Source organism: Schistocerca gregaria, chromosome 5, assembly GCF_023897955.1.
Source record: "Schistocerca gregaria isolate iqSchGreg1 chromosome 5, iqSchGreg1.2, whole genome shotgun sequence".
In the NCBI taxonomy this organism is placed as follows: domain Eukaryota; kingdom Metazoa; phylum Arthropoda; class Insecta; order Orthoptera; family Acrididae; genus Schistocerca; species Schistocerca gregaria.
In genome coordinates, this window is record NC_064924.1 from 244,534,655 (window position 1) to 244,553,522 (window position 18,868).

An 18,868-nucleotide genomic window follows, 5' to 3' on the forward strand; every position below is an offset into this window, starting at 1 on the left:
CCGTCCCGACTTGTCCCGACTTTGCTCGACTGCCGCTCGCTGCCGCTCGGGTCGTGGTCCATATGACAGCACAAGTACGAGAAGCATCTGCGAGATGGGCGCGGGCCGAACCGACGTGTCCGAGGCGCCGTGTGCGGCCGTTCGGAGCTACCAGAGCCGCTCTGTGCTGCGCCGTGCCGTGGAAAGGTGCGAAAACATGCACACAAGACACAGGCTGTTCGGCAAAGTATCCATCTCTTGTAGCGACGAAAGGTAAATTTTTGTTTACAAATTTGCCGTTGTGCACTGCTACAAAATTGGAATTTAGCGCTCCTACAAAACAGTAGGCTCTGACGCATTTTAAGAGCACATCTGTCGATTCGCAGTGTTTCGTTATTTTCAACGAGTTCCTAGCACTCTTCCTCCGCGCATTCTTGTTCAAACTGAGTTCATTGCTGTAATTTCACATCTTACGTTTAATACAGTGGTTTAAAATGCTTGTGGAAGCATCTTTGTCGCACCTGAGAGTTTGTATGAAAAGAGGACTGGCAGGTGTAGTGACATAAAATTTAAAAGAAGAGAGGGAGCCAACAGCACCCGGTGTTCCCAGGCGGTCACCCATCCAAGTACTAACCGGGCCCGATGTTGCTTAACTTCGGTGATCGGACGAGAACCGGTGTATTCAACATGGTATGGCCGTTGGCGTCCTTATACAGTAGCCGCACGGCAGAAGAAGGCTTCGCCTCTCCTCCCAACACACGCAATCGCCGTTTTCGGTGGCACATTTGACGCAAAGCACGTCCTTCCACCTCGAAGGCGACGCGCAGTGCGGCGCGCCGCCACGTGGGTCAGACGCACAACACAGCTGCTCGTTGCACCGCCTGTCATTCGTTTGTTCGACAAAGTATCCATCTCTTGTAGCGACGAAAGGTAAATTTTTGTTTACAAATTTGCCGTTGTGCACTGCTACAAAACAATATGCCCTGACGTATTTCACAACATTTCTGTCACTTCACACTGTTTTGTTATTTCCAGAGACTCTTTGGAAGTCTTCCTTGGCGCACTCTTTTCAAATTGAGCTCCTTAATATCGTATCTTACGATAGTTTAAAATCAGTATGGAAGCATCTATGTCACATGAGAAAGGTAGCATGAAAAAAGGGCTGGCAGGGGTAGTGACAAGAAAGCAAGAAATGAAGACAGAGGGAAGCGGTCTCACCTGCCTGACACGCGTCGCGCTTCCAGATATTTGCGTAATTCGCACGGTGCATTCTCGGCTGTCCCCTTCCGTCCCGACTTGTCCCGACTTTGCTCGACTGCCGCTCGCTGCCGCTCGGGTCGTGGTCCATATGACAGCACAAGTACGAGAAGCATCTGCGAGATGGGCGCGGGCCGAACCGACGTGTCCGAGGCGCCGTGTGCGGCCGTTCGGAGCTACCAGAGCCGCTCTGTGCTGCGCCGTGCCGTGGAAAGGTGCGAAAACATGCACACAAGACACAGGCTGTTCGGCAAAGTATCCATCTCTTGTAGCGACGAAAGGTAAATATTTGTTTACAAATTTGCCGTTGTGCACTGCTACAAAATTGGAATTTAGCGCTCCTACAAAACAGTAGGCTCTGACGCATTTTAAGAGCACATCTGTCGATTCGCAGTGTTTCGTTATTTTCAACGAGTTCCTAGCACTCTTCCTCCGCGCATTCTTGTTCAAACTGAGTTCATGGCTGTAATTTCACATCTTACGTTTAATACAGTGGTTTAAAATGCTTGTGGAAGCATCTTTGTCGCACCTGAGAGTTTGTATGAAAAGAGGACTGGCAGGTGTAGTGACATAAAATTTAAAAGAAGAGAGGGAGCCAACAGCACCCGGTGTTCCCAGGCGGTCACCCATCCAAGTACTAACCGGGCCCGATGTTGCTTAACTTCGGTGATCGGACGAGAACCGGTGTATTCAACATGGTATGGCCGTTGGCGTCCTTATACAGTAGCCGCACGGCAGAAGAAGGCTTCGCCTCTCCTCCCAACACACGCAATCGCCGTTTTCGGTGGCACATTTGACGCAAAGCACGTCCTTCCACCTCGAAGGCGACGCGCAGTGCGGCGCGCCGCCACGTGGGTCAGACGCACAACACAGCTGCTCGTTGCACCGCCTGTCATTCGTTTGTTCGACAAAGTATCCATCTCTTGTAGCGACGAAAGGTAAATTTTTGTTTACAAATTTGCCGTTGTGCACTGCTACAAAACAATATGCCCTGACGTATTTCACAACATTTCTGTCACTTCACACTGTTTTGTTATTTCCAGAGACTCTTTGGAAGTCTTCCTTGGCGCACTCTTTTCAAATTGAGCTCCTTAATATCGTATCTTACGATAGTTTAAAATCAGTATGGAAGCATCTATGTCACATGAGAAAGGTAGCATGAAAAAAGGGCTGGCAGGGGTAGTGACAAGAAAGCAAGAAATGAAGACAGAGGGAAGCGGTCTCACCTGCCTGACACGCGTCGCGCTTCCAGATATTTGCGTAATTCGCACGGTGCATTCTCGGCTGTCCCCTTCCGTCCCGACTTGTCCCGACTTTGCTCGACTGCCGCTCGCTGCCGCTCGGGTCGTGGTCCATATGACAGCACAAGTACGAGAAGCATCTGCGAGATGGGCGCGGGCCGAACCGACGTGTCCGAGGCGCCGTGTGCGGCCGTTCGGAGCTACCAGAGCCGCTCTGTGCTGCGCCGTGCCGTGGAAAGGTGCGAAAACATGCACACAAGACACAGGCTGTTCGGCAAAGTATCCATCTCTTGTAGCGACGAAAGGTAAATTTTTGTTTACAAATTTGCCGTTGTGCACTGCTACAAAATTGGAATTTAGCGCTCCTACAAAACAGTAGGCTCTGACGCATTTTAAGAGCACATCTGTCGATTCGCAGTGTTTCGTTATTTTCAACGAGTTCCTAGCACTCTTCCTCCGCGCATTCTTGTTCAAACTGAGTTCATTGCTGTAATTTCACATCTTACGTTTAATACAGTGGTTTAAAATGCTTGTGGAAGCATCTTTGTCGCACCTGAGAGTTTGTATGAAAAGAGGACTGGCAGGTGTAGTGACATAAAATTTAAAAGAAGAGAGGGAGCCAACAGCACCCGGTGTTCCCAGGCGGTCACCCATCCAAGTACTAACCGGGCCCGATGTTGCTTAACTTCGGTGATCGGACGAGAACCGGTGTATTCAACATGGTATGGCCGTTGGCGTCCTTATACAGTAGCCGCACGGCAGAAGAAGGCTTCGCCTCTCCTCCCAACACACGCAATCGCCGTTTTCGGTGGCACATTTGACGCAAAGCACGTCCTTCCACCTCGAAGGCGACGCGCAGTGCGGCGCGCCGCCACGTGGGTCAGACGCACAACACAGCTGCTCGTTGCACCGCCTGTCATTCGTTTGTTCGACAAAGTATCCATCTCTTGTAGCGACGAAAGGTAAATTTTTGTTTACAAATTTGCCGTTGTGCACTGCTACAAAACAATATGCCCTGACGTATTTCACAACATTTCTGTCACTTCACACTGTTTTGTTATTTCCAGAGACTCTTTGGAAGTCTTCCTTGGCGCACTCTTTTCAAATTGAGCTCCTTAATATCGTATCTTACGATAGTTTAAAATCAGTATGGAAGCATCTATGTCACATGAGAAAGGTAGCATGAAAAAAGGGCTGGCAGGGGTAGTGACAAGAAAGCAAGAAATGAAGACAGAGGGAAGCGGTCTCACCTGCCTGACACGCGTCGCGCTTCCAGATATTTGCGTAATTCGCACGGTGCATTCTCGGCTGTCCCCTTCCGTCCCGACTTGTCCCGACTTTGCTCGACTGCCGCTCGCTGCCGCTCGGGTCGTGGTCCATATGACAGCACAAGTACGAGAAGCATCTGCGAGATGGGCGCGGGCCGAACCGACGTGTCCGAGGCGCCGTGTGCGGCCGTTCGGAGCTACCAGAGCCGCTCTGTGCTGCGCCGTGCCGTGGAAAGGTGCGAAAACATGCACACAAGACACAGGCTGTTCGGCAAAGTATCCATCTCTTGTAGCGACGAAAGGTAAATTTTTGTTTACAAATTTGCCGTTGTGCACTGCTACAAAATTGGAATTTAGCGCTCCTACAAAACAGTAGGCTCTGACGCATTTTAAGAGCACATCTGTCGATTCGCAGTGTTTCGTTATTTTCAACGAGTTCCTAGCACTCTTCCTCCGCGCATTCTTGTTCAAACTGAGTTCATTGCTGTAATTTCACATCTTACGTTTAATACAGTGGTTTAAAATGCTTGTGGAAGCATCTTTGTCGCACCTGAGAGTTTGTATGAAAAGAGGACTGGCAGGTGTAGTGACATAAAATTTAAAAGAAGAGAGGGAGCCAACAGCACCCGGTGTTCCCAGGCGGTCACCCATCCAAGTACTAACTGGGCCCGATCTTGCTTAACTTCGGTGATCGGACGAGAACCGGTGTATTCAACATGGTATGGCCGTTGGCGTCCTTATACAGTAGCCGCACGGCAGAAGAAGGCTTCGCCTCTCCTCCCAACACACGCAATCGCCGTTTTCGGTGGCACATTTGACGCAAAGCACGTCCTTCCACCTCGAAGGCGACGCGCAGTGCGGCGCGCCGCCACGTGGGTCAGACGCACAACACAGCTGCTCGTTGCACCGCCTGTCATTCGTTTGTTCGACAAAGTATCCATCTCTTGTAGCGACGAAAGGTAAATTTTTGTTTACAAATTTGCCGTTGTGCACTGCTACAAAACAATATGCCCTGACGTATTTCACAACATTTCTGTCACTTCACACTGTTTTGTTATTTCCAGAGACTCTTTGGAAGTCTTCCTTGGCGCACTCTTTTCAAATTGAGCTCCTTAATATCGTATCTTACGATAGTTTAAAATCAGTATGGAAGCATCTATGTCACATGAGAAAGGTAGCATGAAAAAAGGGCTGGCAGGGGTAGTGACAAGAAAGCAAGAAATGAAGACAGAGGGAAGCGGTCTCACCTGCCTGACACGCGTCGCGCTTCCAGATATTTGCGTAATTCGCACGGTGCATTCTCGGCTGTCCCCTTCCGTCCCGACTTGTCCCGACTTTGCTCGACTGCCGCTCGCTGCCGCTCGGGTCGTGGTCCATATGACAGCACAAGTACGAGAAGCATCTGCGAGATGGGCGCGGGCCGAACCGACGTGTCCGAGGCGCCGTGTGCGGCCGTTCGGAGCTACCAGAGCCGCTCTGTGCTGCGCCGTGCCGTGGAAAGGTGCGAAAACATGCACACAAGACACAGGCTGTTCGGCAAAGTATCCATCTCTTGTAGCGACGAAAGGTAAATTTTTGTTTACAAATTTGCCGTTGTGCACTGCTACAAAATTGGAATTTAGCGCTCCTACAAAACAGTAGGCTCTGACGCATTTTAAGAGCACATCTGTCGATTCGCAGTGTTTCGTTATTTTCAACGAGTTCCTAGCACTCTTCCTCCGCGCATTCTTGTTCAAACTGAGTTCATTGCTGTAATTTCACATCTTACGTTTAATACAGTGGTTTAAAATGCTTGTGGAAGCATCTTTGTCGCACCTGAGAGTTTGTATGAAAAGAGGACTGGCAGGTGTAGTGACATAAAATTTAAAAGAAGAGAGGGAGCCAACAGCACCCGGTGTTCCCAGGCGGTCACCCATCCAAGTACTAACTGGGCCCGATCTTGCTTAACTTCGGTGATCGGACGAGAACCGGTGTATTCAACATGGTATGGCCGTTGGCGTCCTTATACAGTAGCCGCACGGCAGAAGAAGGCTTCGCCTCTCCTCCCAACACACGCAATCGCCGTTTTCGGTGGCACATTTGACGCAAAGCACGTCCTTCCACCTCGAAGGCGACGCGCAGTGCGGCGCGCCGCCACGTGGGTCAGACGCACAACACAGCTGCTCGTTGCACCGCCTGTCATTCGTTTGTTCGACAAAGTATCCATCTCTTGTGGCGACGAAAGGTAAATTTTTGTTTACAAATTTGCCGTTGTGCACTGCTACAAAACAATATGCCCTGACGTATTTCACAACATTTCTGTCACTTCACACTGTTTTGTTATTTCCAGAGACTCTTTGGAAGTCTTCCTTGGCGCACTCTTTTCAAATTGAGCTCCTTAATATCGTATCTTACGATAGTTTAAAATCAGTATGGAAGCATCTATGTCACATGAGAAAGGTAGCATGAAAAAAGGGCTGGCAGGGGTAGTGACAAGAAAGCAAGAAATGAAGACAGAGGGAAGCGGTCTCACCTGCCTGACACGCGTCGCGCTTCCAGATATTTGCGTAATTCGCACGGTGCATTCTCGGCTGTCCCCTTCCGTCCCGACTTGTCCCGACTTTGCTCGACTGCCGCTCGCTGCCGCTCGGGTCGTGGTCCATATGACAGCACAAGTACGAGAAGCATCTGCGAGATGGGCGCGGGCCGAACCGACGTGTCCGAGGCGCCGTGTGCGGCCGTTCGGAGCTACCAGAGCCGCTCTGTGCTGCGCCGTGCCGTGGAAAGGTGCGAAAACATGCACACAAGACACAGGCTGTTCGGCAAAGTATCCATCTCTTGTAGCGACGAAAGGTAAATTTTTGTTTACAAATTTGCCGTTGTGCACTGCTACAAAATTGGAATTTAGCGCTCCTACAAAACAGTAGGCTCTGACGCATTTTAAGAGCACATCTGTCGATTCGCAGTGTTTCGTTATTTTCAACGAGTTCCTAGCACTCTTCCTCCGCGCATTCTTGTTCAAACTGAGTTCATTGCTGTAATTTCACATCTTACGTTTAATACAGTGGTTTAAAATGCTTGTGGAAGCATCTTTGTCGCACCTGAGAGTTTGTATGAAAAGAGGACTGGCAGGTGTAGTGACATAAAATTTAAAAGGAGAGAGGGAGCCAACAGCACCCGGTGTTCCCAGGCGGTCACCCATCCAAGTACTAACCGGGCCCGATGTTGCTTAACTTCGGTGATCGGACGAGAACCGGTGTATTCAACATGGTATGGCCGTTGGCGTCCTTATACAGTAGCCGCACGGCAGAAGAAGGCTTCGCCTCTCCTCCCAACACACGCAATCGCCGTTTTCGGTGGCACATTTGACGCAAAGCACGTCCTTCCACCTCGAAGGCGACGCGCAGTGCGGCGCGCCGCCACGTGGGTCAGACGCACAACACAGCTGCTCGTTGCACCGCCTGTCATTCGTTTGTTCGACAAAGTATCCATCTCTTGTAGCGACGAAAGGTAAATTTTTGTTTACAAATTTGCCGTTGTGCACTGCTACAAAACAATATGCCCTGACGTATTTCACAACATTTCTGTCACTTCACACTGTTTTGTTATTTCCAGAGACTCTTTGGAAGTCTTCCTTGGCGCACTCTTTTCAAATTGAGCTCCTTAATATCGTATCTTACGATAGTTTAAAATCAGTATGGAAGCATCTATGTCACATGAGAAAGGTAGCATGAAAAAAGGGCTGGCAGGGGTAGTGACAAGAAAGCAAGAAATGAAGACAGAGGGAAGCGGTCTCACCTGCCTGACACGCGTCGCGCTTCCAGATAATTGCGTAATTCGCACGGTGCATTCTCGGCTGTCCCCTTCCGTCCCGACTTGTCCCGACTGCCGCTCGCTGCCGCTCGGGTCGTGGTCCATATGACAGCACAAGTACGAGAAGCATCTGCGAGATGGGCGCGGGCCGAACCGACGTGTCCGAGGCGCCGTGTGCGGCCGTTCGGAGCTACCAGAGCCGCTCTGTGCTGCGCCGTGCCGTGGAAAGGTGCGAAAACATGCACACAAGACACAGGCTGTTCGGCAAAGTATCCATCTCTTGTAGCGACGAAAGGTAAATTTTTGTTTACAAATTTGCCGTTGTGCACTGCTACAAAATTGGAATTTAGCGCTCCTACAAAACAGTAGGCTCTGACGCATTTTAAGAGCACATCTGTCGATTCGCAGTGTTTCGTTATTTTCAACGAGTTCCTAGCACTCTTCCTCCGCGCATTCTTGTTCAAACTGAGTTCATTGCTGTAATTTCACATCTTACGTTTAATACAGTGGTTTAAAATGCTTGTGGAAGCATCTTTGTCGCACCTGAGAGTTTGTATGAAAAGAGGACTGGCAGGTGTAGTGACATAAAATTTAAAAGGAGAGAGGGAGCCAACAGCACCCGGTGTTCCCAGGCGGTCACCCATCCAAGTACTAACCGGGCCCGATGTTGCTTAACTTCGGTGATCGGACGAGAACCGGTGTATTCAACATGGTATGGCCGTTGGCGTCCTTATACAGTAGCCGCACGGCAGAAGAAGGCTTCGCCTCTCCTCCCAACACACGCAATCGCCGTTTTCGGTGGCACATTTGACGCAAAGCACGTCCTTCCACCTCGAAGGCGACGCGCAGTGCGGCGCGCCGCCACGTGGGTCAGACGCACAACACAGCTGCTCGTTGCACCGCCTGTCATTCGTTTGTTCGACAAAGTATCCATCTCTTGTAGCGACGAAAGGTAAATTTTTGTTTACAAATTTGCCGTTGTGCACTGCTACAAAACAATATGCCCTGACGTATTTCACAACATTTCTGTCACTTCACACTGTTTTGTTATTTCCAGAGACTCTTTGGAAGTCTTCCTTGGCGCACTCTTTTCAAATTGAGCTCCTTAATATCGTATCTTACGATAGTTTAAAATCAGTATGGAAGCATCTATGTCACATGAGAAAGGTAGCATGAAAAAAAGGGCTGGCAGGGGTAGTGACAAGAAAGCAAGAAATGAAGACAGAGGGAAGCGGTCTCACCTGCCTGACACGCGTCGCGCTTCCAGATATTTGCGTAATTCGCACGGTGCATTCTCGGCTGTCCCCTTCCGTCCCGACTTGTCCCGACTTTGCTCGACTGCCGCTCGCTGCCGCTCGGGTCGTGGTCCATATGACAGCACAAGTACGAGAAGCATCTGCGAGATGGGCGCGGGCCGAACCGACGTGTCCGAGGCGCCGTGTGCGGCCGTTCGGAGCTACCAGAGCCGCTCTGTGCTGCGCCGTGCCGTGGAAAGGTGCGAAAACATGCACACAAGACACAGGCTGTTCGGCAAAGTATCCATCTCTTGTAGCGACGAAAGGTAAATTTTTGTTTACAAATTTGCCGTTGTGCACTGCTACAAAATTGGAATTTAGCGCTCCTACAAAACAGTAGGCTCTGACGCATTTTAAGAGCACATCTGTCGATTCGCAGTGTTTCGTTATTTTCAACGAGTTCCTAGCACTCTTCCTCCGCGCATTCTTGTTCAAACTGAGTTCATTGCTGTAATTTCACATCTTACGTTTAATACAGTGGTTTAAAATGCTTGTGGAAGCATCTTTGTCGCACCTGAGAGTTTGTATGAAAAGAGGACTGGCAGGTGTAGTGACATAAAATTTAAAAGGAGAGAGGGAGCCAACAGCACCCGGTGTTCCCAGGCGGTCACCCATCCAAGTACTAACCGGGCCCAATGTTGCTTAACTTCGGTGATCGGACGAGAACCGGTGTATTCAACATGGTATGGCCGTTGGCGTCCTTATACAGTAGCCGCACGGCAGAAGAAGGCTTCGCCTCTCCTCCCAACACACGCAATCGCCGTTTTCGGTGGCACATTTGACGCAAAGCACGTCCTTCCACCTCGAAGGCGACGCGCAGTGCGGCGCGCCGCCACGTGGGTCAGACGCACAACACAGCTGCTCGTTGCACCGCCTGTCATTCGTTTGTTCGACAAAGTATCCATCTCTTGTAGCGACGAAAGGTAAATTTTTGTTTACAAATTTGCCGTTGTGCACTGCTACAAAACAATATGCCCTGACGTATTTCACAACATTTCTGTCACTTCACACTGTTTTGTTATTTCCAGAGACTCTTTGGAAGTCTTCCTTGGCGCACTCTTTTCAAATTGAGCTCCTTAATATCGTATCTTACGATAGTTTAAAATCAGTATGGAAGCATCTATGTCACATGAGAAAGGTAGCATGAAAAAAGGGCTGGCAGGGGTAGTGACAAGAAAGCAAGAAATGAAGACAGAGGGAAGCGGTCTCACCTGCCTGACACGCGTCGCGCTTCCAGATATTTGCGTAATTCGCACGGTGCATTCTCGGCTGTCCCCTTCCGTCCCGACTTGTCCCGACTGCCGCTCGCTGCCGCTCGGGTCGTGGTCCATATGACAGCACAAGTACGAGAAGCATCTGCGAGATGGGCGCGGGCCGAACCGACGTGTCCGAGGCGCCGTGTGCGGCTGTTCGGAGCTACCAGAGCCGCTCTGTGCTGCGCCGTGCCGTGGAAAGGTGCGAAAACATGCACACAAGACACAGGCTGTTCGGCAAAGTATCCATCTCTTGTAGCGACGAAAGGTAAATTTTTGTTTACAAATTTGCCGTTGTGCACTGCTACAAAATTGGAATTTAGCGCTCCTACAAAACAGTAGGCTCTGACGCATTTTAAGAGCACATCTGTCGATTCGCAGTGTTTCGTTATTTTCAACGAGTTCCTAGCACTCTTCCTCCGCGCATTCTTGTTCAAACTGAGTTCATTGCTGTAATTTCACATCTTACGTTTAATACAGTGGTTTAAAATGCTTGTGGAAGCATCTTTGTCGCACCTGAGAGTTTGTATGAAAAGAGGACTGGCAGGTGTAGTGACATAAAATTTAAAAGGAGAGAGGGAGCCAACAGCACCCGGTGTTCCCAGGCGGTCACCCATCCAAGTACTAACCGGGCCCGATGTTGCTTAACTTCGGTGATCGGACGAGAACCGGTGTATTCAACATGGTATGGCCGTTGGCGTCCTTATACAGTAGCCGCACGGCAGAAGAAGGCTTCGCCTCTCCTCCCAACACACGCAATCGCCGTTTTCGGTGGCACATTTGACGCAAAGCACGTCCTTCCACCTCGAAGGCGACGCGCAGTGCGGCGCGCCGCCACGTGGGTCAGACGCACAACACAGCTGCTCGTTGCACCGCCTGTCATTCGTTTGTTCGACAAAGTATCCATCTCTTGTAGCGACGAAAGGTAAATTTTTGTTTACAAATTTGCCGTTGTGCACTGCTACAAAACAATATGCCCTGACGTATTTCACAACATTTCTGTCACTTCACACTGTTTTGTTATTTCCAGAGACTCTTTGGAAGTCTTCCTTGGCGCACTCTTTTCAAATTGAGCTCCTTAATATCGTATCTTACGATAGTTTAAAATCAGTATGGAAGCATCTATGTCACATGAGAAAGGTAGCATGAAAAAAGGGCTGGCAGGGGTAGTGACAAGAAAGCAAGAAATGAAGACAGAGGGAAGCGGTCTCACCTGCCTGACACGCGTCGCGCTTCCAGATATTTGCGTAATTCGCACGGTGCATTCTCGGCTGTCCCCTTCCGTCCCGACTTGTCCCGACTTTGCTCGACTGCCGCTCGCTGCCGCTCGGGTCGTGGTCCATATGACAGCACAAGTACGAGAAGCATCTGCGAGATGGGCGCGGGCCGAACCGACGTGTCCGAGGCGCCGTGTGCGGCCGTTCGGAGCTACCAGAGCCGCTCTGTGCTGCGCCGTGCCGTGGAAAGGTGCGAAAACATGCACACAAGACACAGGCTGTTCGGCAAAGTATCCATCTCTTGTAGCGACGAAAGGTAAATTTTTGTTTACAAATTTGCCGTTGTGCACTGCTACAAAATTGGAATTTAGCGCTCCTACAAAACAGTAGGCTCTGACGCATTTTAAGAGCACATCTGTCGATTCGCAGTGTTTCGTTATTTTCAACGAGTTCCTAGCACTCTTCCTCCGCGCATTCTTGTTCAAACTGAGTTCATTGCTGTAATTTCACATCTTACGTTTAATACAGTGGTTTAAAATGCTTGTGGAAGCATCTTTGTCGCACCTGAGAGTTTGTATGAAAAGAGGACTGGCAGGTGTAGTGACATAAAATTTAAAAGAAGAGAGGGAGCCAACAGCACCCGGTGTTCCCAGGCGGTCACCCATCCAAGTACTAACCGGGCCCGATGTTGCTTAACTTCGGTGATCGGACGAGAACCGGTGTATTCAACATGGTATGGCCGTTGGCGTCCTTATACAGTAGCCGCACGGCAGAAGAAGGCTTCGCCTCTCCTCCCAACACACGCAATCGCCGTTTTCGGTGGCACATTTGACGCAAAGCACGTCCTTCCACCTCGAAGGCGACGCGCAGTGCGGCGCGCCGCCACGTGGGTCAGACGCACAACACAGCTGCTCGTTGCACCGCCTGTCATTCGTTTGTTCGACAAAGTATCCATCTCTTGTAGCGACGAAAGGTAAATTTTTGTTTACAAATTTGCCGTTGTGCACTGCTACAAAACAATATGCCCTGACGTATTTCACAACATTTCTGTCACTTCACACTGTTTTGTTATTTCCAGAGACTCTTTGGAAGTCTTCCTTGGCGCACTCTTTTCAAATTGAGCTCCTTAATATCGTATCTTACGATAGTTTAAAATCAGTATGGAAGCATCTATGTCACATGAGAAAGGTAGCATGAAAAAAGGGCTGGCAGGGGTAGTGACAAGAAAGCAAGAAATGAAGACAGAGGGAAGCGGTCTCACCTGCCTGACACGCGTCGCGCTTCCAGATATTTGCGTAATTCGCACGGTGCATTCTCGGCTGTCCCCTTCCGTCCCGACTTGTCCCGACTTTGCTCGACTGCCGCTCGCTGCCGCTCGGGTCGTGGTCCATATGACAGCACAAGTACGAGAAGCATCTGCGAGATGGGCGCGGGCCGAACCGACGTGTCCGAGGCGCCGTGTGCGGCCGTTCGGAGCTACCAGAGCCGCTCTGTGCTGCGCCGTGCCGTGGAAAGGTGCGAAAACATGCACACAAGACACAGGCTGTTCGGCAAAGTATCCATCTCTTGTAGCGACGAAAGGTAAATTTTTGTTTACAAATTTGCCGTTGTGCACTGCTACAAAATTGGAATTTAGCGCTCCTACAAAACAGTAGGCTCTGACGCATTTTAAGAGCACATCTGTCGATTCGCAGTGTTTCGTTATTTTCAACGAGTTCCTAGCACTCTTCCTCCGCGCATTCTTGTTCAAACTGAGTTCATTGCTGTAATTTCACATCTTACGTTTAATACAGTGGTTTAAAATGCTTGTGGAAGCATCTTTGTCGCACCTGAGAGTTTGTATGAAAAGAGGACTGGCAGGTGTAGTGACATAAAATTTAAAAGGAGAGAGGGAGCCAACAGCACCCGGTGTTCCCAGGCGGTCACCCATCCAAGTACTAACCGGGCCCGATGTTGCTTAACTTCGGTGATCGGACGAGAACCGGTGTATTCAACATGGTATGGCCGTTGGCGTCCTTATACAGTAGCCGCACGGCAGAAGAAGGCTTCGCCTCTCCTCCCAACACACGCAATCGCCGTTTTCGGTGGCACATTTGACGCAAAGCACGTCCTTCCACCTCGAAGGCGACGCGCAGTGCGGCGCGCCGCCACGTGGGTCAGACGCACAACACAGCTGCTCGTTGCACCGCCTGTCATTCGTTTGTTCGACAAAGTATCCATCTCTTGTAGCGACGAAAGGTAAATTTTTGTTTACAAATTTGCCGTTGTGCACTGCTACAAAACAATATGCCCTGACGTATTTCACAACATTTCTGTCACTTCACACTGTTTTGTTATTTCCAGAGACTCTTTGGAAGTCTTCCTTGGCGCACTCTTTTCAAATTGAGCTCCTTAATATCGTATCTTACGATAGTTTAAAATCAGTATGGAAGCATCTATGTCACATGAGAAAGGTAGCATGAAAAAAGGGCTGGCAGGGGTAGTGACAAGAAAGCAAGAAATGAAGACAGAGGGAAGCGGTCTCACCTGCCTGACACGCGTCGCGCTTCCAGATATTTGCGTAATTCGCACGGTGCATTCTCGGCTGTCCCCTTCCGTCCCGACTTGTCCCGACTTTGCTCGACTGCCGCTCGCTGCCGCTCGGGTCGTGGTCCATATGACAGCACAAGTACGAGAAGCATCTGCGAGATGGGCGCGGGCCGAACCGACGTGTCCGAGGCGCCGTGTGCGGCCGTTCGGAGCTACCAGAGCCGCTCTGTGCTGCGCCGTGCCGTGGAAAGGTGCGAAAACATGCACACAAGACACAGGCTGTTCGGCAAAGTATCCATCTCTTGTAGCGACGAAAGGTAAATTTTTGTTTACAAATTTGCCGTTGTGCACTGCTACAAAATTGGAATTTAGCGCTCCTACAAAACAGTAGGCTCTGACGCATTTTAAGAGCACATCTGTCGATTCGCAGTGTTTCGTTATTTTCAACGAGTTCCTAGCACTCTTCCTCCGCGCATTCTTGTTCAAACTGAGTTCATTGCTGTAATTTCACATCTTACGTTTAATACAGTGGTTTAAAATGCTTGTGGAAGCATCTTTGTCGCACCTGAGAGTTTGTATGAAAAGAGGACTGGCAGGTGTAGTGACATAAAATTTAAAAGAAGAGAGGGAGCCAACAGCACCCGGTGTTCCCAGGCGGTCACCCATCCAAGTACTAACCGGGCCCGATGTTGCTTAACTTCGGTGATCGGACGAGAACCGGTGTATTCAACATGGTATGGCCGTTGGCGTCCTTATACAGTAGCCGCACGGCAGAAGAAGGCTTCGCCTCTCCTCCCAACACACGCAATCGCCGTTTTCGGTGGCACATTTGACGCAAAGCACGTCCTTCCACCTCGAAGGCGACGCGCAGTGCGGCGCGCCGCCACGTGGGTCAGACGCACAACACAGCTGCTCGTTGCACCGCCTGTCATTCGTTTGTTCGACAAAGTATCCATCTCTTGTAGCGACGAAAGGTAAATTTTTGTTTACAAATTTGCCGTTGTGCACTGCTACAAAACAATATGCCCTGACGTATTTCACAACATTTCTGTCACTTCACACTGTTTTGTTATTTCCAGAGACTCTTTGGAAGTCTTCCTTGGCGCACTCTTTTCAAATTGAGCTCCTTAATATCGTATCTTACGATAGTTTAAAATCAGTATGGAAGCATCTATGTCACATGAGAAAGGTAGCATGAAAAAAGGGCTGGCAGGGGTAGTGACAAGAAAGCAAGAAATGAAGACAGAGGGAAGCGGTCTCACCTGCCTGACACGCGTCGCGCTTCCAGATATTTGCGTAATTCGCACGGTGCATTCTCGGCTGTCCCCTTCCGTCCCGACTTGTCCCGACTTTGCTCGACTGCCGCTCGCTGCCGCTCGGGTCGTGGTCCATATGACAGCACAAGTACGAGAAGCATCTGCGAGATGGGCGCGGGCCGAACCGACGTGTCCGAGGCGCCGTGTGCGGCCGTTCGGAGCTACCAGAGCCGCTCTGTGCTGCGCCGTGCCGTGGAAAGGTGCGAAAACATGCACACAAGACACAGGCTGTTCGGCAAAGTATCCATCTCTTGTAGCGACGAAAGGTAAATTTTTGTTTACAAATTTGCCGTTGTGCACTGCTACAAAATTGGAATTTAGCGCTCCTACAAAACAGTAGGCTCTGACGCATTTTAAGAGCACATCTGTCGATTCGCAGTGTTTCGTTATTTTCAACGAGTTCCTAGCACTCTTCCTCCGCGCATTCTTGTTCAAACTGAGTTCATTGCTGTAATTTCACATCTTACGTTTAATACAGTGGTTTAAAATGCTTGTGGAAGCATCTTTGTCGCACCTGAGAGTTTGTATGAAAAGAGGACTGGCAGGTGTAGTGACATAAAATTTAAAAGGAGAGAGGGAGCCAACAGCACCCGGTGTTCCCAGGCGGTCACCCATCCAAGTACTAACCGGGCCCGATGTTGCTTAACTTCGGTGATCGGACGAGAACCGGTGTATTCAACATGGTATGGCCGTTGGCGTCCTTATACAGTAGCCGCACGGCAGAAGAAGGCTTCGCCTCTCCTCCCAACACACGCAATCGCCGTTTTCGGTGGCACATTTGACGCAAAGCACGTCCTTCCACCTCGAAGGCGACGCGCAGTGCGGCGCGCCGCCACGTGGGTCAGACGCACAACACAGCTGCTCGTTGCACCGCCTGTCATTCGTTTGTTCGACAAAGTATCCATCTCTTGTAGCGACGAAAGGTAAATTTTTGTTTACAAATTTGCCGTTGTGCACTGCTACAAAACAATATGCCCTGACGTATTTCACAACATTTCTGTCACTTCACACTGTTTTGTTATTTCCAGAGACTCTTTGGAAGTCTTCCTTGGCGCACTCTTTTCAAATTGAGCTCCTTAATATCGTATCTTACGATAGTTTAAAATCAGTATGGAAGCATCTATGTCACATGAGAAAGGTAGCATGAAAAAAGGGCTGGCAGGGGTAGTGACAAGAAAGCAAGAAATGAAGACAGAGGGAAGCGGTCTCACCTGCCTGACACGCGTCGCGCTTCCAGATATTTGCGTAATTCGCACGGTGCATTCTCGGCTGTCCCCTTCCGTCCCGACTTGTCCCGACTTTGCTCGACTGCCGCTCGCTGCCGCTCGGGTCGTGGTCCATATGACAGCACAAGTACGAGAAGCATCTGCGAGATGGGCGCGGGCCGAACCGACGTGTCCGAGGCGCCGTGTGCGGCCGTTCGGAGCTACCAGAGCCGCTCTGTGCTGCGCCGTGCCGTGGAAAGGTGCGAAAACATGCACACAAGACACAGGCTGTTCGGCAAAGTATCCATCTCTTGTAGCGACGAAAGGTAAATTTTTGTTTACAAATTTGCCGTTGTGCACTGCTACAAAATTGGAATTTAGCGCTCCTACAAAACAGTAGGCTCTGACGCATTTTAAGAGCACATCTGTCGATTCGCAGTGTTTCGTTATTTTCAACGAGTTCCTAGCACTCTTCCTCCGCGCATTCTTGTTCAAACTGAGTTCATTGCTGTAATTTCACATCTTACGTTTAATACAGTGGTTTAAAATGCTTGTGGAAGCATCTTTGTCGCACCTGAGAGTTTGTATGAAAAGAGGACTGGCAGGTGTAGTGACATAAAATTTAAAAGGAGAGAGGGAGCCAACAGCACCCGGTGTTCCCAGGCGGTCACCCATCCAAGTACTAACCGGGCCCGATGTTGCTTAACTTCGGTGATCGGACGAGAACCGGTGTATTCAACATGGTATGGCCGTTGGCGTCCTTATACAGTAGCCGCACGGCAGAAGAAGGCTTCGCCTCTCCTCCCAACACACGCAATCGCCGTTTTCGGTGGCACATTTGACGCAAAGCACGTCCTTCCACCTCGAAGGCGACGCGCAGTGCGGCGCGCCGCCACGTGGGTCAGACGCACAACACAGCTGCTCGTTGCACCGCCTGTCATTCGTTTGTTCGACAAAGTATCCATCTCTTGTAGCGACGAAAGGTAAATTTTTGTTTACAAATTTGCCGTTGTGCACTGCTACAAAACAATATGCCCTGACGTATTTCACAACATTTCTGTCACTTCACACTGTTTTGTTATTTCCAGAGACTCTTTGGAAGTCTTCCTTGGCGCACTCTTTTCAAATTGAGCTCCTTAATATCGTATCTTACGATAGTTTAAAATCAGTATGGAAGCATCTATGTCACATGAGAAAGGTAGCATGAAAAAAAGGGCTGGCAGGGGTAGTGACAAGAAAGCAAGAAATGAAGACAGAGGGAAGCGGTCTCACCTGCCTGACACGCGTCGCGCTTCCAGATATTTGCGTAATTCGCACGGTGCATTCTCGGCTGTCCCCTTCCGTCCCGACTTGTCCCGACTTGTCCCGACTGCCGCTCGCTGCCGCTCGGGTCGTGGTCCATATGACAGCACAAGTACGAGAAGCATCTGCGAGATGGGCGCGGGCCGAACCGACGTGTCCGAGGCGCCGTGTGCGGCCGTTCGGAGCTACCAGAGCCGCTCTGTGCTGCGCCGTGCCGTGGAAAGGTGCGAAAACATGCACACAAGACACAGGCTGTTCGGCAAAGTATCCATCTCTTGTAGCGACGAAAGGTAAATTTTTGTTTACAAATTTGCCGTTGTGCACTGCTACAAAATTGGAATTTAGCGCTCCTACAAAACAGTAGGCTCTGACGCATTTTAAGAGCACATCTGTCGATTCGCAGTGTTTCGTTATTTTCAACGAGTTCCTAGCACTCTTCCTCCGCGCATTCTTGTTCAAACTGAGTTCATTGCTGTAATTTCACATCTTACGTTTAATACAGTGGTTTAAAATGCTTGTGGAAGCATCTTTGTCGCACCTGAGAGTTTGTATGAAAAGAGGACTGGCAGGTGTAGTGACATAAAATTTAAAAGAAGAGAGGGAGCCAACAGCACCCGGTGTTCCCAGGCGGTCACCCATCCAAGTACTAACCGGGCCCGATGTTGCTTAACTTCGGTGATCGGACGAGAACCGGTGTATTCAACATGGTATGGCCGTTGGCGTCCTTATACAGTAGCCGCACGGCAGAAGAAGGCTTCGCCTCTCCTCCCAACACACGCAATCGCCGTTTTCGGTGGCACATTTGACGCAAAGCACGTCCTTCCACCTCGAAGGCGACGCGCAGTGCGGCGCGCCGCCACGTGGGTCAGACGCACAACACAGCTGCTCGTTGCACCGCCTGTCATTCGTTTGTTCGACAAAGTATCCATCTCTTGTAGCGACGAAAGGTAAATTTTTGTTTACAAATTTGCCGTTGTGCACTGCTACAAAACAATATGCCCTGACGTATTTCACAACATTTCTGTCACTTCACACTGTTTTGTTATTTCCAGAGACTCTTTGGAAGTCTTCCTTGGCGCACTCTTTTCAAATTGAGCTCCTTAATATCGTATCTTACGATAGTTTAAAATCAGTATGGAAGCATCTATGTCACATGAGAAAGGTAGCATGAAAAAAGGGCTGGCAGGGGTAGTGACAAGAAAGCAAGAAATGAA

The 18,868-nt window shown here is 49.9% G+C and overlaps 15 non-coding genes across 15 annotated transcripts; all 15 read right to left on the reverse strand.

Moving 5' to 3' along the window:
• Positions 1-564: 564 nt before the first annotated feature.
• LOC126273591 (5S ribosomal RNA) lies at positions 565-683 on the reverse strand. The gene has a single exon (XR_007549438.1). It is a non-coding gene; the product is annotated as a 5S ribosomal RNA (ribosomal RNA).
• A 1,146-nt stretch (positions 684-1,829) lies between these two features.
• Positions 1,830-1,948, reverse strand: LOC126273592 (5S ribosomal RNA). The gene has a single exon (XR_007549439.1). It is a non-coding gene; the product is annotated as a 5S ribosomal RNA (ribosomal RNA).
• Positions 1,949-3,094: 1,146 nt separating this feature from the next.
• On the reverse strand, positions 3,095-3,213 carry LOC126273593 (5S ribosomal RNA). Its single transcript, XR_007549440.1, has one exon. It is a non-coding gene; the product is annotated as a 5S ribosomal RNA (ribosomal RNA).
• A 1,146-nt stretch (positions 3,214-4,359) lies between these two features.
• Positions 4,360-4,478, reverse strand: LOC126274229 (5S ribosomal RNA). The gene has a single exon (XR_007550056.1). It is a non-coding gene; the product is annotated as a 5S ribosomal RNA (ribosomal RNA).
• A 1,146-nt stretch (positions 4,479-5,624) lies between these two features.
• Positions 5,625-5,743, reverse strand: LOC126274230 (5S ribosomal RNA). Its single transcript, XR_007550057.1, has one exon. It is a non-coding gene; the product is annotated as a 5S ribosomal RNA (ribosomal RNA).
• A 1,146-nt stretch (positions 5,744-6,889) lies between these two features.
• LOC126273594 (5S ribosomal RNA) lies at positions 6,890-7,008 on the reverse strand. Its single transcript, XR_007549442.1, has one exon. It is a non-coding gene; the product is annotated as a 5S ribosomal RNA (ribosomal RNA).
• A 1,136-nt stretch (positions 7,009-8,144) lies between these two features.
• Positions 8,145-8,263, reverse strand: LOC126273595 (5S ribosomal RNA). The gene has a single exon (XR_007549443.1). It is a non-coding gene; the product is annotated as a 5S ribosomal RNA (ribosomal RNA).
• Positions 8,264-9,410: 1,147 nt separating this feature from the next.
• On the reverse strand, positions 9,411-9,529 carry LOC126274634 (5S ribosomal RNA). Its single transcript, XR_007550197.1, has one exon. It is a non-coding gene; the product is annotated as a 5S ribosomal RNA (ribosomal RNA).
• A 1,136-nt stretch (positions 9,530-10,665) lies between these two features.
• On the reverse strand, positions 10,666-10,784 carry LOC126273596 (5S ribosomal RNA). The gene has a single exon (XR_007549444.1). It is a non-coding gene; the product is annotated as a 5S ribosomal RNA (ribosomal RNA).
• Positions 10,785-11,930: 1,146 nt separating this feature from the next.
• LOC126273598 (5S ribosomal RNA) lies at positions 11,931-12,049 on the reverse strand. The gene has a single exon (XR_007549446.1). It is a non-coding gene; the product is annotated as a 5S ribosomal RNA (ribosomal RNA).
• A 1,146-nt stretch (positions 12,050-13,195) lies between these two features.
• Positions 13,196-13,314, reverse strand: LOC126273599 (5S ribosomal RNA). Its single transcript, XR_007549447.1, has one exon. It is a non-coding gene; the product is annotated as a 5S ribosomal RNA (ribosomal RNA).
• A 1,146-nt stretch (positions 13,315-14,460) lies between these two features.
• Positions 14,461-14,579, reverse strand: LOC126273601 (5S ribosomal RNA). The gene has a single exon (XR_007549448.1). It is a non-coding gene; the product is annotated as a 5S ribosomal RNA (ribosomal RNA).
• A 1,146-nt stretch (positions 14,580-15,725) lies between these two features.
• On the reverse strand, positions 15,726-15,844 carry LOC126273602 (5S ribosomal RNA). The gene has a single exon (XR_007549449.1). It is a non-coding gene; the product is annotated as a 5S ribosomal RNA (ribosomal RNA).
• A 1,146-nt stretch (positions 15,845-16,990) lies between these two features.
• Positions 16,991-17,109, reverse strand: LOC126273603 (5S ribosomal RNA). The gene has a single exon (XR_007549450.1). It is a non-coding gene; the product is annotated as a 5S ribosomal RNA (ribosomal RNA).
• Positions 17,110-18,256: 1,147 nt separating this feature from the next.
• LOC126273604 (5S ribosomal RNA) lies at positions 18,257-18,375 on the reverse strand. The gene has a single exon (XR_007549451.1). It is a non-coding gene; the product is annotated as a 5S ribosomal RNA (ribosomal RNA).
• Positions 18,376-18,868: the final 493 nt, after the last annotated feature.